General features: G+C 42.5%; 1 pseudogene; it reads left to right on the top strand.

Annotated features, from left to right (window-relative positions):
- The first annotated feature begins 218 nt into the window (after positions 1-218).
- The window catches only part of LOC140720798 (DNA annealing helicase and endonuclease ZRANB3-like), a 122,076-nt pseudogene continuing 104,686 nt past the window's right edge, over positions 219-17,608 (top strand).

The raw sequence follows: 17,608 nt of genomic DNA, 5'->3' as shown, positions 1-17,608 counted from the left end.
CCTAATTTGGGCTCAGGGTTTCATAAGTAGCAGAGCAGCTAACTGGCTACGATCTACTGAAAGTCATCCCTCGAGCCAAACTTTTGTCGGTCAATAGATCCTACAAGGGGGGGGTGGCCGCGTGCCCTGTTGCACCCCTCCTCACTCTGTCTGGATGGCGACTGCCGCAGCCCCGGCATGGGGACCTCCAGCCCTTACTTTGTCCTCTCACCCCACCCATGAATAGCCACACCTGGCCAAGGCGCCTGGCGGCGGGCAGGCGGGAGGCTGAAGTTCGGGCCCGGAGGCTGTCCGAGGCAATGAAACCCTCAAAACTGCTTCGGTACCTTGAGTCCAAGCACCCTGCACTTAAAGACAAACGTGTTGAGTTTTTTAAGCGCAAAAAACATGAGCGAGCAGAACAGAAGCTAAGTGCCGAGAGCCGCGTAAACTAAATTGAGGAATAGACTGGACATAAGGAACCTGCTTCGAGTATCACTGTATTCCGTTCATGTTTAACATCCCCCCCCCCACCCGTCGGCCGGTCCGCAAGAATATTGTCAATATTAAAGCGGTCCGCAGTGCAAAAAAGGGTGGGGACCCCGGTGTACATACATTATTTCTACTTCCGGGTTGAGGGGTTTTACTTCCAGTCTTTTCTGCCTGGTGCGCCATCGTGTGACTAACCAATTTAGTAGAGTCGTTTGTGCCTTTTACTAAGGCTGAGGTAGGGGATCTTGGTCTTAAAAAGGTTGGTGACCACTACTGTAGAAGATTGTGGTAGTTTCCAAGAGGACGTTGATAGGATGCACAGCTGGGCTAAGAAGTGGCAGAAGGCGTTTAGCCCAGAGAAATGTGAAGTGATGCACTTTGGAAGGTTGAAAATGAAGGCAGAGTACAAAGTCAATTGCAGGATCCCTATCCGTGTAAGAGGACAGAGGGACGTCCATAGGTCCCTCAAAGTTACTGTGCAATTTAATAGGCTAGCTAAGGGATGGAGTTCTAGATCTGGTAGGTAACATTGCAGCTCTATAAAACTCTAGGTAGACCACACTTGGAGGAATGTGTTCTATTTTGGTCACCTCATCATAGATCATTAGACATAGAGCAGGATTAGGCCATTTGGGCCATTCCATCAAGGCTGATTTATAGAGTGGATGAAAAAGCTTTGGAGAGGTTGCAGATTTACTGGAGTGCTGCCTGAGTTAGAGTGTGTGACTTGTGAGGAAGTGCTGAGCAATCTTGGGCTTTTCACTTTGGAGTAAAGGAGGACAACCAGTGTCTTGATAGAGTTGTATAAGAGGTACAGATAGAGTTGGAGGCTCCAACAGCAAGCCTCATGTAGTGCCTCCTCACTGGCAACACTTGGAAACAGAACTACAGAGGACAGGAAGGAGGTCTGGCTCTTGCACACATAGCACACAGGCCCACCAGTGTGTGGTCATGACCTGGTGCTTGTGAACCGGATCCCCAGCTACAGGTAAGTAGTCCTGTTGAGAGGACTCAACAGGAGAGTAGCCTTAGGAGAGACGAAGGCTACGAGAGTAAACCCAGACACAAATCCGGAGTGGAGCCGCCAAGGCGACTGGACATCATTGAACATCCTTCTGGCAGCTCCTTCAGCCAAGCTGGTGCCAAACGTATTGCTTCATAAGCTTTCCTTTGAACTACACTGGTGAGGCCGGGAGGGGGATCTTGACAACTGGGCATCTCAGGATCTCCAGACCTTCTGCCCAGCTTGTGATGATGATGATCATCATCCACTGTCCTTCGAGACAGACAGATGCCAAACACCACCATAGGGTAGGTAGAGTAGACTACCAGTTCCTTTTAGCCAGAGTGGAAATGGTTCATACTTTTAAGATGATGGAGGGAGTGGGTTTTGGAGGCTGTTTTTTTTTACAAAGAGTGCTAAGTGTATGAAACACGCTGCCAGGGGTGGTGGTGGTATAGGCAGATATATTAGTGACATCTAAGAGTCTAACATGTGGATGAAAGGAAAACAGAGGGAAAGGTTAGATTGACCTTGGAGTGGGTTCAAAGGTTGGAACAAAATTGTAGGGTTTGTACTGTGATGTCCTGTTAGATGTTCCATTTCTCTATAAGTTGTCTTCCTCACTTTGAACAGGATTACAGGAAAGTATAATTATTGCAATTAAACCAAGCTGATTGGTTGCTAATGCCTGTACACTGTAAGCAAATCAAAAACATTTCTGTTCCATTGAAATTGTAAGAACGTTTTTGCAAAGCCACTGTATTGGTGAGCTTCAGTATCTAATTTTGATTTGCAAATTGAAATATTATAAATTATCTGTTGTATATTCAATCTGAGTTATGCGAGTCCTACACAAAAATTCAGTTGAAAACAATGTTAGCCATCTGCAGCACTGTGCAAAAGTCTTAGGCACACACATATATAGGTAGGGTGCCAAATACTGTATATTGGTTAAAATAGGAAGGTTGGTTGGGAAACAGAGAACTTAGCTTTCTATTAGCTCAGTATTATTAAGTGTTATTTTGTAACTATTATATTATTATAATACTATAACTATTATATTTTATCATATAAAATATATTCCCAAGACTTTTGCACAGGACTGTATATTGCAATTTTTAAATCTACATGGGCATACCGTGCTGTGTGAATTCCTGGCATGTGCTTTTTGACACTGTAATTTACTATGCCCAGATTTTTCCTGTGACTACTTGGCATGTAGCAATTATATTGCCTTCCCATGGTGATAATCTGGAGCTTCTCTTTCTAATGCCTTACACAACACCTCATACTTGGCTTTTATGTCCATGAGATTTGAATCTACAGCAGTGCTTGTGTTGGCCTTCCATCTCATCTCACCTGCTGAGTATTTCCAGTGTTTTGTGTTTTCATTTCAGTTTCAAATCCTGAAGTTAATTCTCTTTCTTGAAAAGGCAATTGAGCACTTTTTTTTAATAAAAGGGCCTTTGTCTTTTATTGTGAGTTCAGCTAGGTTTCATTTTGGCTTTCTGGCATTCCTGTTGGTGTAAGTACCTGTTCTACATTTGCCAAACATATGCAGGCATTTATAATCTGAACGAAGTTTGGAATTCGTATTTGAACTGTTATTTTGCTGTTGAGTAATGAATAGTCTTGGCAGATGTTTAAAGATAAAATTTGAATAAAGATTGTGCACAAGCTAAATGGGCGGTGCCATGGTGTAATGCTTTTGGAGCTCCCGCCAGCAATCAGAGATTAATTTCCGCTGCTGTCTGTATGTTAACTCCTGTGACTGCATGGCTCTCCTCCAGATGCTCCAGTTTCCTTCCACGTCCTAAAGACGTACGGGGTTAGTAGGTGAATTGGTCACATGGGCACATCGGGCTGGAAGGGCTGGTTACTGCGTTGTGTTAAAAATATACGGCAATACACGTCGAGCTTGGCAATTGGATTTGAAAACTTCTCTGAACCAAGGAAACTACTTGTCCATTTTCTACTTTGCATTTCATATTGGGACTGGAATTGTCAAAAGAACAACAAATTTGGGATCACTGGGTTATGTTGGAATATCTTTGGCTGATTAGTTGGAATTATAGGGGAATGATTAATCTAATTCAGCAGGTGTCAGAGGGCCAAGATAAAATGCTATCAAATAAAACTGAAGATCACAGAGAGCTGGACGTCAATGTAATGCGGAATTCAGTCATGTCTTAGAGAAAATGCGAAAGGGTACAAGTCAAATTTGGATGTGTAACAAGTCTAACGAGGATCTTGAGATGTATGTGCACAAAGTCATGAAGCAAGTAAATATGGCACAGCAGAAGTAATGAATAATGCTCTTTATTCTTTTGTTAATGCTTTACCTTTGAGAGCAACGCGCACAAAATGCAAAGGCACTTGGCAGGTCAGATAACATTTATGGAGGAAAATGAAGAGGCCGAGGCACTTCATCAGTACTGGCAAGTAAGAGGGCAGAAGCCAGAATAAAAGGTAAGGGGAGGAAAGTGAACTGGCGGGTGATAGGTGAATCCAGATGAGAGGGAGAAATTAGATAGATGGGGTAGGTGGAAGTGAAATGATGTGAGCAGCGGGGAGGTAATAGGTGAAAGAGACAAGATGGAATTTGGTAGGAGATTAGGTCATGTCATAAAGGGAAGGAAGTGGGAAATAAGGAGGAAGATGATGGGTGAGAGAGGAAAAAGAGAAGACCATAAAACCATAACATATAGAGGCAGAATTAGGCCACTCAGCCCATCGAGTCTGCTCTGCCAGTTGACAATGGCTGACTTATTTTCACTTTCAAGGGGTAAAGGACCTGGAGAAAAATGGGAAAAATGGTTGTCAGAAAGCTAGAGGTGTATAGGTGGAAGTGTCTTTGAAATGGCTGGTTGATGGGAGATTCTGGCTGTAACAGCGGGTAATTTTTTTTTTTCTCCGTTTACCCCCATGCCCCTCATTCTGCATTGGGTGCCATGTAGATTGCACCACACAGATGCAATAATTGGCACTGATGAATTCACATGTAAAGGGCTCCCTCAACTGCAAGGACTATTTATGGAGACCTGAAGCTATTTGAGATATCTTCAACTCAACTGGTTATTTCAAAAGACAACCAATCTTAAAAAAAAACTGCCTTCATGTAATTTTCCCATGGAAATCAACCAGATAGCTTGTCAATAATAATGCAACCCTTATCCGTATCACTTCTATTTCCCACACGTCTACCCATCACCAATGAGCTTCTGCCTGCAACAAATCATTCTCTGAAACTTCTGCCATCTCCTATGGGATCCACCACCAGTTTCAGCCCCCCCACCCCAAGTCTTGCTCCAGACTTACACTCATTTGCATTTTGTACTCTGTAAATGAGTATCTGATGTGTCAGGTCTAGGACAGATCCTCTGAGATATCTACACTCAATTTGTGAGTTTTTGGTGACTTAAAGCTGCTCACCAGAGACTGGTGAAGTTTTCTGTAGATGGATGGTGGAGAGCATTCTTACTAATTGCATCGCAATCTGGAATGGAGGCTCCAGTGAGTCACCCCAACCACAAACTGTTCCAGCTGCTACCATCCGGGAAATGGTGCCACAGCATAAATGCCAGGACCAACAGGCTCCGGGTCAGCTTCTTCCACCAGGCCATCAGACTGATTAATTCATGCTGATACAATTGTATGTCTCTGCTATATTGACTGTCCTGTTCTATATATTATTTATTATAAATTACTATAAATTGCGCATTGCAATTTTTATTGCAAACTTGCAAAACAGAGATGTAGCATCAAGATTTTTACTCGTATGAGAAGGATGTAGGTAATAAAATCTACATTCAGTTCAATTCAGTGCACAGGATCACAAGTCATCTCCATCACAGGAACAACCCTCGCCACAATCAAGGACACTTTCAAGATGTGGTGCCTCAACAAGATGTCATTCATTGTCCCTCACCTTCTGGGACATGCCCTCTTCTAGTAACTACCATCAGAGAGGAAGTACAGGAGCCAGAAGACCCACATTCAGTGATGTAGGAGCAGCTTCTTCCCCTCTGTCATCAGATTTCTGAATGGTCCATGAACGCTGTCTCATTAGTCTTTATTTTTTAAATGTACAGCAATCGCATGAATTTGCACTCTACTGCTATCACGAAACAGCAAATGTCATGTCTTATGAGATGGTGATAATCCTGATTCTATTAGTGCCTTAATCTTTGAGAAATACTTACTCAGCAATTGACCTCATACCGCTCCTGTAGTGCAGTATTTCTGTTCTGCTTGTGTATGATCCTTTTGCTTTGTATCTCTCTCTGTAACTGTAGGTGATTCACTGCTGTGGAGGGCTACGACTGGCAATGGGTGAATACAGCGATATGCAGTAACAGAAAGCACAAAGGTTCAGGAATCAGAACTTTTAGTAACACCTCTCTGTACAAATAAACTTATAATAACCCTTTTTAAAGATTCCATCAGCATGCTTCTTCCTGAGACCAGCCTACACTTGTCTGATAATACTACCAGTACTTTGTAAATAATGTTAATCTGATGTCTTTTTTCTTTTTGTCTGTCCGTTATAAATGTTAAATACCCTGGAATATTTAGATCTCAACATTGGCCACTTGCATCCATGTCACTACATTGACAGCTGGAGCTTTACTTATTGTTTTCACTTTGATGGAAGTCACCAGAGAAACACTGAAGAGGGTGATGTAGCAGTCTTTATTCGTCCAGTGAATAAACTCCAATTTGCCTACCGAAGCAACAGGTCTGCAGCAGATGCCATCTCGTTGGCTCTTCACACAACCCTGGAACATCTGGACAGTAAAGATGCTCTTTATCAATCACAGCTCAGCATTTAACACCATCACCCCCTCAGAATGAATCTTTAAACTCTAAGACCTGGGCCTCAATAGTCCCTAGTGCACTCGGTTTCTGGATTTCCTCCCTGAAGACCACAGTGAGTTCGGATTGGCCAAATTATCTCCTCCACAATCTTCTTCAGCACAGGAGCACCACAGAGATGTGTACTTAGCCCCCTGGTCTACTCACTTTATACCTGTAACTGTGTGGCTAAGTACAGCTCCAACACCTTATGCAAGTTGGCTGATGACACCACCGTTGTGGGTTGTTTTGTGTTGGTGCATGGCCTAGTAGATAAGGCATCAGTCTAGTGATCTGTAGGTCACTGGTTCGAGCCTCAGCTGAGGCAACGTGTTGTGTCCTTGAGCAAGACACTTAACAACACATTGCTCTGCGACGTCACCGGTGCCAAGCTGCTTGGGTCCTAGTGCCCTTCCCTTGGACAACATCGGTGGCATGGAGAGGGGAAGGCTTGCAGCTTGGGCAACTGCCGGTCTCCCATACAACCCTGCCCAGGCCTGCGCCCTGGAAACCTTCCAAGGTGCAAATCCAAGGTCTCACGAGACTAACGGATGCCTATATGTGGGTTGTATCAAATGCAGTGATAAATCTGCATACAGGAGGGAGATTGAAAACTTGGCTGAGTGGTGTAATAACAACTATCTCTTACTCAATGTCAATAAGATTGTAGACTTCAGGAGAGGGAAATCAGAGGTCCGCGAGCCAGTAATCAGTAACTTTAAATAGCTGTGTGTCACAATCTTGGAGGTCCTTTCCTGGACCTATCATATAAATATTATTGTGAAGAAAATATGACAGGTGCCTCTACTTCCTTGGGAGTCTTTGGAGATTGGGCATGTCATCAAATCCCTTTGACAAACTTCTGTAGATGTGTGATGGGAAGTGACTGACTGCATTATGGCCTGGTATGGGAACACCAATGCCTTTGAGTGAAAAATCCTACAGAAGGTACTAGATTCAGCCCAGTACATCATTTATATATGGGGTGTAGATGAAGGGGACTTGTTGCAGCTCCCTCACCTTTGGTCCCAACCAGAAACACAGTGCTCACCTGTGTTTCCAAGTAGCAATTTACACATCTACATGAAACATTGCTGTAGAAAGGCAGCATTCATCATCAAAGATCCATGCTCTTTTCTTGCTACTGCCATCAGGTAGAAGGTACAGGAGCCTCAGGTCTCACACCACCAGGATTAAGAACAGTTACTATCCCTGTTACTATTACGCCGGCTGGTGGCATCAGGACTGGACTTCAGGGCGAGAAGTCCTGAGTTCGAATCCGGCCGGCTTCCTTGCACGCTCTCCATCCGTGCCTGAGTTGAGTGTCGAGCTAGCAACTTGAGCTCCACCAGGTTTCAGATGCCCAAGACACTCAGTACGATGAGCAATCACCAAAAAGATTGGTGCAACAAGTTTGTCAAGACAACACCCCAACGACTCCACCAGGAGTTAAGGGCACACAAACACACACTATCCCTGAACAAAGGGGGCAGCTACACTCATTTAAAGACTCTGTTATATTGTTATTTCATGCTTGTTATTTATTGCTATTTATTTATATCTGCATTTGCACAGTTTGTTTACAGATCCTGGTGTTTACAGTTTACGGTTAGTTTTCCACAGATTTGCTAAGCATGCCTGCAGAAACAGAATCTCAGGGTTTTATGTGGAGACATGTATGTACTCCGATTATAAATTTTACTTGGAACTGTTCATCATAACAAGCAGGCATCATTCTGGCTACACTCTGGGTCAAGGTTCGTGAACCCCAGTACATCACATGTTTTATACCCTTAAGATCAATGGTAACAGTTCAATTGTTACATTGACACCTTTGGGTTGGCAGTGCTTCCTTTGAATTGCCTATCAACATCGCGAGATGTTACATTTTGTATCTTCAAAGCATTAAACTAAATTTCAGTAAGAGACGGGTGTCTGAAATGCAGAGCTAATCTTGAGTTTACCTTAAACGAGGTGTGCACATATCACGTGGTACTGTAATGATGTGTGCAATTCATTTATTTATTTGTATAATCGGTAAACAAACAAGAATGCCCAATCAAACAATATCTCCAATATTGCTAAAAAATTAAATGCACAACGCTCCTCCGTGCTTAGCTATAAACTCCAACTCAATAGAGGATGCAACTAACTAGATACATGGTATCTGAAATAATGCAACTACAATACAGACACTCACAGCATAGTAAATGTTCAAATGATGCCATTCAGACCTAAAGATTTAATCGCTGTGGAGGATTTCTTACCCTTGTGGGATAACATGACATTGGGGATCACTCTGCTTGGCAGGTGAGACTCGTGGCTCTGAAAGCAATCTCAGGTTCTGGGGCTCCCTCCATAGCATCTATTGTCGTTGACTCTGAAACAGCGGGAAGTGGTTCTGACAGCTCTGGACACCTTTCTTTTCCTTTTCTTTCTCTGGATCTACTTCGATCCCTTTTTCTTTCTCACATTCCTTTTCTTTCCCATTCACATTATTTCTCTCCATCACTTCCCTCTTTATCTTCTAGTTTGTGTAACTTGATTTTGGGAAGGCCCATTTAGTTCACTGGAGTGTTTTTCTTGTTAATCCTTCTATTGGTCCCTTTAGAATTTGATCTCTGCTCTTGGTTTCCTCATCCACAAAATCATCGGAAAAGGTCTCTGTTCTCATGTCTCCATTGATTCCTTTCTTTTTGTCCTTCCATTCATCCAGCTGGGTCTTTGTATCTATTTTTACAAGTAGCTTTTTGTCTCCCACGAAGCTGATTCAATGATCCTAATGCACACAGAGTAGATTTTGGTTCTTTATACTCACAAAAACCAAATGCTTGCAGCTTTCCTGAAGTTCCTTGAACTCTCTTTCAGCTTAAAACCAGGCCACAGTTTGCAAGTAACTGTCTGATTAACATATCAGAAGCTTTCTCAGATACGTTGCGTACAAAAATGGTTGTAGCCAGACTACTACTTTTGTCACTTTCACTATTCCTCTGAGCAGCATGGTCCTTCCTTAGTCTAATGTGCTTTCCAACCCGAGGCACAAAAGTTGGCACCATCATCAATTTGACAATCATTCATAGTGACGGTTGTGGTATCATCCTTTTTGAATTTGCTTTCAGTTGGCTTCATTTCAGGGGATGTGACATGCACATTGTGGACAGATCTCCAATCAAGTTTAGTTGTTTCAGCCAATCATCTCCCCAGAATGCTGGTCCTCCTGTTTTTACCACATACAAGTGCAATGTGGCTTGTTGGTTGTTGTACTTCACAGTTACAAATGTCATTCCCACACGACTAATCTTTTCTGCAGTGGCATTTACTTGGATATCTGCAGGCTTCAGTATCTTTGAAATGCCATTCAAACTCATTTTGTGGAATGTCTGAAACATCTGAACCAATGTCCAATTCCATTTTAACTAATTTGCCATTCACTTCTGGTGTAAGCTATATTGCTTGTCTCTTGTTAGTTTTCGCATTGTAAATCTCAAGGCTACACAGTCCGGCCTCACTCTCATCATTATCAGATCTTTCATCAACAGCATGTAGATTAGTGTTCTTTTTGAAAGTGAAGATTTCAGCTTTTTCTCTTCCCTGAACAGTCCATTCAATTTTGTCTGTCTGACATGCTCTTTGTATGTGGCCTACCTTGTATTTTCTGCAAGTTTCGCTTTTAAACCTGCATTTATTTGGTGTATGTGAGCCCCTGCCTCAACAGTAACAAAATTTGTTCAGCCAGTCCAGTTTCTGTTTAGATGTGGAAATTTTATTCACACTCACTTTCATTCCTGACTGCAACTCAATTGCATCTTTGTCTGTGGGTTCCATTGAAACAGCAATTTCAACTGCTCTTCTGAATGTGAGTTGCGTTTAATGTTCTGTTGTAAGATTCCACAAACTAAATGATCTCTCATTGTGTTATTCAGCCCATTACTAAACTGATAATGCTCAGACAATCTCAATTCAATGAAATGGACTGCCCTTCTTTTTGATTCTGCTTATGAAACCTAAAGCATTCTGCAGTCGACAATGGCTTTGGTCCTAAAATTTCCTGCATTACTTTGATCATATCAGCAAAGCTCATTTCTGCTGGTTTTGTTGGAGCAATTAAACTTCAAAGCAAACTCTATGCCTTTAAACCCAGTGTACTTAGTAAAATAATACTCATTTCTCATTTGGCTATTTAATTTGCTTCAAAGTACTGTTCCAATAGCTCAGCATACATGAGTTAATTTTAATCAAACTCATCAATCTTTCCAATGTAGCCAGCCATTTGTGATTTTTTAAAATTATGATTATTACCTCCTGGTATGCATTGATTCTAAACCTGTGAATTCTAACATATTCTGAGTTTTGAATGTGACTTCCCTTCCAAAGAAAGTGTGTTGCTCTGCTTGTTTAAAAAAAATTGACCATCTGCATGTGTTGGGCTATGTTCCCTGCTGTTTTATTTAGTTTGAACGTCTCATTATACATCAGCCAGTCAGTAGCCGTCTTGAGTTTGTTTTAAAAATACCTCATTCCCGATGTCACGTTTTGTAACTTCAAAACATTAAACTAATTCAAACGATGACACAGGAGTCTGAAATGCAGGTCTATTTAGTGATTACTTTAAGCAAGACACACACATATCATGTGTTAGTGCGATGATGTATGGAATTCACATAATTATACATATAACCCATGATGAAATATTTAAACGAACTTGAATGCTTAATCGAACTATATATATAAAGTACACAACAGGAGACACTTCTTAATGTTCAAATACCTTGGCTGGGACACTTCCCTGAACTTACTTACATTTACAGTGGTGTAAATTCCTTGAACTCCAAGTTGACGAAGGGCAATTAACACAACCGCAGGCAAGAGAAAATCTGCAGATACTGGAAATCCAAGCAACATACACAAAATGCTGAAGGAACTCAGTAGGCCAGGCAACATCTACGGAAAGGAGTACAGTCAACGTTTTGCGCCGAGACCCTTCATCAACACAACCCTATTGTTTTAAATTTTGACTAATACATATGCAAATATCTCATGGTCACTATTTTGTAAACCATATCTCTTAAGGCTGATTTATACTTGTGCATTTGGGCTACGCTGCAGCTTAGGCCATAACCCTGATTTTCACTTCTGCATCGCTCTACGCCGTAGTGAGCATGTGTTGGTGTGCGCCAAAACGTTAGTTGGCGGTAGGGTTTCTGTGTCACTGTGTTGAGTTTCTTCATGAGAGACATGGACGAGGAAATGCATTTCAAACATTTTTGCATGTCAGCAGTTAGATATGACGATTTGGTTCATCTATTTCGTATCTGTGTACACACAGCCTACAAATATGGCGGAGAAGAAGCAACCGGAAATGCGTAGGAGGAAATGTGATGCTACCAAGCGGACCAATCACAGTTGTTGTGGTCTGTGTCGCCACGACACCTGAGTAACTTTTCTGGAGAGATGCATGTCACCCTATGGTGTAGGGTGCAACGTAAGTACGGTGTAGGGTACACGATACCTACGGCGTAGATGCGACACACAAGTATAAAACAGCCTTTAGTCTGGGGGTTGTTAACTTCAGCCGAGTGTTTGCAATTTACAACAAAAACTGAAGATTTCCTGAACATATTTACAATACATTTGCAGTAAGAACTGAAAACTGGTTCTTGTTTGAAATTAATATCTGCTATATTCACATAACTCCATAATAGGCCCTAACAATTGTGTTGTTAATTCATCAAATGTTCGATGATGAAAAGTTTCTGAAAGAACAAGACAAATCCCAGGTCAATTCAAGAGGTGTGTGGGGGTGGGGGGGGCCGGATACAGAGAGAAAGTCGAAGGCTGGCGATGCATTAAGACACAGTCGGTTTTCACACAGATGAAAGTCAACTTGTGTTTAAGTCACTAAAGGCAAATGTGTGAGTATAGTGAGCAGTTCAAGAAGGCGCATAATAGGTTGCTAGAGGATTCGGATGGAAGAGTGATATTACAGTGTGGGTAAAACCACACGGAATAATCTTTCTTCCTACACTTGGAAATGCTTCCTAACCCACTGAGATCTTTGAGTATTTTGTCTGTTCTGTCATATTCTTCACTGCATGGCATCATCTGCTTTAGAATGTGTAAAGACATGTGTACAATGTGCTGTATATGTTAATCAAAATGGCTTCTTTGTTTTGTTAAGAGTAGGGATACTTCTTTGTAATGTAAGTGCTTTCTCTCACAGTTGTTTAGCTTTAGACTTGCTGATATCAGGATTGTATTCATTTGTTGACCAATGGGGAATGTTATTTTGTCTTGTGAGGCTGGGAGCTTGGGGGTTTTCGCTGTCTTTTCAGGGGAGTCGGGAAGAAGATGCCGAGGAAGGTGGATGTGCGCTGCACTGCTCGGTCGACCACCAGGGTGGTCCCAGGTGCAAGGACGTGGAGGTCGGAGGAAAGTGACGAGGTCGAATGGTTCGATGGCTGAGCTCCAACGATGTGCACTAAACTGACTAAACTTTGATAAGTTGGTGCCTTTTACTTTATTTTCTTTTCCTTCATATATGTGTTGTATTGCATAGTACTCTTTTAGTTTTAGTAAAATCTTTAGTAAAGATTTAGTAAATCCCCATCCTGGAGTACAGTCTGCCGATACTTCTCCGGCATGACCAGTTGCCAATGGCGGGGAGGTGGACTATGAGACCTGGATCGAGCATACGTCTTTGATGTTAGAGGAGTGGTTCAGTGTGCTGGACTTAAGAAGTGGGTATTACCAGATCCCGGATGAGCCCCCACAAATGTAACACTTACCCAACAGGCTGATATATGTCTAGGGGAAAAGGAAATCCAGCCACTCACCAACCCCACCTCCCGTACATGCAGGTGCTGTGAGAATCAAGTTTATGCCGCGCGCACACACACCATATCAAACTCACACCAGATACTGTTATGGAATACACTTTAAGGATTTTACTAAAACTAAAAGAGTACTATGCAATACAATATATATGAAGGAAAAGAAAATAAAGTAAAAGGCACCAACTTATCAAAGTTCAGTCAGTTTAGTGCACATTGTTGGAGCTCAGCCATCGAACCATTCGACCCTCGTCACTTTCCTCCGACCTCCACGTCCTTGCACCTGGGACCACCCTGGTGGTCGACCGAGCAGTGCAGCACACGTCCACCTTCCTTGGCGTCTTCTTCCAGACTCCCCTGAAAAGACAGCGAAAACCCCCAAGCTCCCAGCCTCACAAGACAAAATAACATTCCCCATTGGTCAACAAATGAATACAATCCCAATATCAGCAAGTCTAAAGCTAAACAACTGTGAGAGAAAGCACTTACATTACAAAGAAGCGTTCCTACTCTTAACAAAACAAAGAAGCCATTTTGATTAACATACCCAGTACATTGTACATTCTCTCCCCACCAACAAATGTCATGCCCTCATGACATTACCAGAGTTCCCCAAGGCTTCTTGCAACACACAAAACCCAACCCAGGTGCAGAAAACAGCGACCTAACTACCCAGAGCAGTAGAAATCACACTTGGTTCTCCTGGCACCACATATGTCAACCACTCCGGGGGGCGCCTACTTCTCTGAGATCTCTGTAACCCTTCTGCCAACCCTTCTGCCTCAGAGCCCGTGGGGGACGCTCCTGTCCTTCCCCTCCAGAGGGAGGGTCCCTACTCCCCTGGGGGTTTTCAGTCCTCCACCCAGCCACCACTTCCTGTATAGCTGAGGATCGCTCCCGGTGGCCCGAGCCCCTTTTCTCCCAGGACGGCCCCTGCTCCCAACCCACTGCACGGGCCGCCCCTGGGAGTGGGTACCTTCCCTGTCCATCTTCGCACTGCTGCCTGCGTGATTCCACAGCCTCTGACAATCCAATCCTGGGACGAGCACCCCACAGATGTAACACTTATCCAACAGGCTGGTACATTGTACACATGCATATAGTCTGGTAAAATGTTATGACATAAAGTGAGCAATTTTATATGTCAATGCAGGAAAAGACAAATATTGAGGATTGTTGGTCAGAAATTCTGTTTTTAAATAGAATATGAATATTTACATATTTATACCCACAGCTATCTTGATTACACCTTCAAAGTTCAAAGTAGATTTATTATTGAAATATTTATTATACTTAATACGACCTTGAGATTTGTTTTCTTGCAGGCTGCCACAAATCAAAGAAACACTGTAGAACCACACAGCAAACACCGTCAAACACCCAATATGTGGGGGGGGGGGAAGCAAGTTGTGCACACAATAAAAAGTAAAGAAGTAACACACAACATTAACCACAGAATCACCGAAAGTGAGTCCAGAACTTCCCACCCCATCTCCTGTGAAAATACTAGTCCTTTTTCTCAGTTCCTTTGTCTCCTCCAATTCTGTTCCCAGATGAGGCTTTTCCTTACAGGGCATCAGAGATGTTCCCCTTCTTCAAAGAACAAGGTTTCCCTTCCTCCACCATTGATGCTGCCCTCACCTGCATCTTCTCCATTTTCTGGACATCTGCACTACCCCTTCTTCCCATCACCTTAACAGTGATGAGTTCCTCTTGTCCTCCCCTACCAACCCTTGGGCCTCCACATTCAACTTATCAGTCTCTGCAAATTCCGCCATCTTCAATGGGATTCTACTACCAAACACATCTTTGCCTCCCCAATCCACTCTCCGCTTTCCACAGGGATTACTTCCCCCGCGATTCCCTTGTCCATTTGTCCCTCCTGGCACAGATCCCTGCAAGCGACAGAAATGCTCCACCTCCTCGCTCACCTCCATTCAGGGAGCCAAACAGTCCTTCCTGTTGAGGCAACATTCACCTGCAAATCTGTTGGGGTCGCCTATTGTATCTGGTGCTCCTGATGTGGCCCCCTCTATACTGGTGAGACCTGATGTAAATTGGGGGACTGCTTTGTCGAGCACCTCCACTCCATCTGCCAAAAGCGGGGTTTTACAGTGGCCGATCATTTTAATTCCTATACTTATTCCTGTTCCGATGTATCAGTCAGTGGCCTCCTCTTTTGCCACCATGGTGGAGGAGTGGAGGAACAGCTCATATTCCATCTAGTTAGTCTTCAACCTGATGGCAAAGACATCGATATCTTCTTCTGGTAACTTTCACTTCTTCCCCCTTCCCTCTTCTTCTATTTCCCACTCTGGCCTCTTAACTCTTTTCCTCACCTGTCTATTACCCTCCCCGAAGTGCCCCTCCTTCTTCCTATCGTCCATTCTCCCCTCCTTATCAGATTCCTTCCTCTCCAGCCCTTTTCCTTCCCACCCACCTGACTTCACCTATCACCTTCCAGTTCTCCTTCCTCCCCACCCCCCACCTTTTTATTCTGGCATCATCCCCCTTCATTTTCAGTCCTGAAGAAGATTCTCAGCCTGAAAGGTCGTCTGTTTATTCCTTTCTATTGATGCTGCCTGACCTGATGAATTCCTCCAGCATTTTGTGTGTATTGCTCTGGATTTCCAGCATCTGCAGAATCTCTTGTGTTTATAGTGATCCACTTACTGTTTTTTTTTTCCTTTTTTTTAACAGGCGTATGATTGCAGATGAGGTGAGCATTTATTAAATTTATTCTGAAGTAGAATGATGTTGCAATTAATACTTGAGTATCTGTTTACAGAGTTATATTATTGCTTATCCTCCTCCAATTTGAAAGATGGAGGATAATAAAATTAAATTCCATCTAGGGGAGTGTAGAAGAACAATGCATATAAACATTTAATTCTCCAGATATTAATTATGAATCCTAACATTCTATGCGGTAAAGTAGAATTTTAATTATTGGGTCTCTGACAGTAATGGCTGTGTTCCTTTGTGGCACGACAGTCCCTGTGTACCCTGCGGGTCACTGAGTAAGTACCATCAGAGGAAATTTAGTAGGGTATTATGAGAAAAATGCATAATTTTCGTAGGCTTCATGTGTCAATAAATTGTATGATTTTATCCAAGGTACTTTGCACATAATGAGCTCATGTAGAATAACTTTCCACCAGAAAATTTGTTATTGACAATATGCAAATTTATTTATTTGCATTTAGTCCTATAAAAATTATAACTATTTCATGCAGAGATACCAAAATCATTGCTGAAGTTACTCCAAAAATCATTTTGCCTGCCTTTTTTTCCTCAGTTTGCTAATTAAAACATGGACCTTTTGAATTTGAATGAAAATTACGTTATTCCTTTCATTTTCCCTTCCACGGTGTTCATTTACAGGTCCTGGTCACCTGTCAGGAGTTAGAGCTGCAACTTGATTTTATTTTTTAATTGGCAATGCGAGCATTTAATATCTATTCCCAATAGCTCTTGCGAAAATGGAAACCCACTATCATGATCTTGTGCAAATTTGCCAGTGACAGTACTCCTTTAGTTCCAACGGGCAGTTCCAGGAGTTAGACTAGGTAATTATGTAGAAATTAAGTTTTCCTTCCTGTTAAAAAGATTGTTTCCCTTTGCCTCCCCTTCCCCCCCTCCCCATCTACTATTCCCCACTCTGGCCTTTTACCTTTTGTCTCCCTCACTGGAGTCCCTCCTTCCCTTTCTCCTTTGATCCACTCTCCTATCAGAATCCTTCCTCTCCAGCCCAGTACCTTTCCCACCCACCTGGCTTCACCTGTCGCCTTTTAACTATCCTCCTTCCCCTCCCCCCACCATTTAAAAAATTTTGCGGTCTTCCCCGTTCTTACTGGTTCTGATGAAGGGTCTCAGCCCGAGACATTGACTGTATTCATTTCTATAGCTGCTGCCTGACCTGTTGAGTTGCTCCAGCATTTTGTGTGTGCTGATGTAGAAATGGAATTTGTTTCCCTGTAAGGCACAGAAGGAATTTGTAGGTGGTTGCATTCCCATATAACTTTGTACTTTTTTTTTGACAGTTCATTCAGAAAAAAAATAATTCCATTGCTGATGGGGCACATCACTGTTCACAATGTTCTGTTAATAGCAGAAAGAATGTTGAAGGTTTTGGATGAAGTGTAGATCAAGTGCATTTGCTCACGGATGATAAGCTTCTTGGGTATTTTTGGAGTTCCAAAGAGCCAGTCAAATGTAGAATATTCAGTAACAGTCCCACTTTGTAGAGTGAGGCAGTCAGTTTTTAATGCCTATCTTCATTTGACTGTCAGAATATTTATGTGGCAGGTTAAATTATGTTTTTCGCTGAGTTTCAGGATTTTGAACTAGATTAGTTCTGAAGAATAGTATATTTCTAAAGGGACTGGATGTGAATGAGCATAATTTTTTTTAAAGATGACAGGAGATAATTGTTAGTTAAACAAATGTT

This window comes from Hemitrygon akajei, chromosome 2, assembly GCF_048418815.1.
Source record: "Hemitrygon akajei chromosome 2, sHemAka1.3, whole genome shotgun sequence".
Lineage (NCBI taxonomy): Eukaryota > Metazoa > Chordata > Chondrichthyes > Myliobatiformes > Dasyatidae > Hemitrygon > Hemitrygon akajei.
Note: the sequence above shows the minus strand (reverse complement) of the source record. Positions and strands in the feature narration are given on the sequence as shown.